Here is a 928-nt window from a genome sequence, read left to right as displayed (position 1 = left end):
TGCTAGAAACACCATTTACCTCAAAAATTAAGTCTCAAAAGGTGATTGTAGTAAAATCTCAGCAACAGAACTGAAGAATAGTTTGTATCCAGCTGTGAAGAAACAGGCTGTGAGAGAGAGCAAACCTGTGCAGTCTCTTCTCGGCAACATTTCTAGCAAACAAACCAACCGTGGGGAAGAACATGAAACACCGACAGCAGAATATGAGGTCAGTGGAATGGCCTTAGACTTATTCAAGAAAAGACATCAAAGACTTGTGGGCATTGTTGGATGCAGGATGAAACCCACCAATTAATACAGGGTCACTAGACAGATATATTTTGCCCGAAAAGGCTTTGTGCTTTTTTAAATGGCTTCTATTATGATTGACCCAGCATTTATAAACAAAGAGAGCCTTAAGATGACATACAAGCTGTCTAACCTGAAAAGTAGTGACAGGACGAGGGGTAATGGGTTTAAATTGAAAGTGGGGAGACATAGATTGGACATCAGGAAGAAGTTCTTCCCGGAGAGGGGGGTGAGGCACAGGGACAGGTTGCCCAGAGAAGCCGTGGATGGGAAGTGTTCAAGGCCAGGCTGGATGAGGCTTTGAGCAACCTGGTCAAGTAGAAGGTGTCCCTGCCCATGTCAGGGGAGTTGGAACTGGATGGTCTTTAAGGTCCCTTCCAACCCAAACTATCCTGTGATTATATGCTTGCCTCAAACGAAAGGGACATGTCAAAGCACTGGTACAAAATCAGAGTTAATGTTTGGCAGCACTACGAAACAACAACTGAGGCATTCTTTGCTTAAAATAGTCTGTGCAATATTGCTTAACATAAAGACATTTATGTTTTAACAGTTTGAATCCACAAGATGAACAGGGGTTACTAACAGACTTGGGCTTATTTCCTTTAAAAAGTAGGAATTTTGAATATGGACAGATCGT

This window comes from Eurypyga helias, unplaced genomic scaffold (assembly GCF_000690775.1).
Source record: "Eurypyga helias isolate BGI_N326 unplaced genomic scaffold, ASM69077v1 scaffold45428, whole genome shotgun sequence".
In the NCBI taxonomy this organism is placed as follows: Eukaryota; Metazoa; Chordata; class Aves; order Eurypygiformes; family Eurypygidae; genus Eurypyga; species Eurypyga helias.
The sequence above is the reverse complement of the archived record's forward strand: the minus strand, read 5'-3'. Positions refer to the sequence as shown.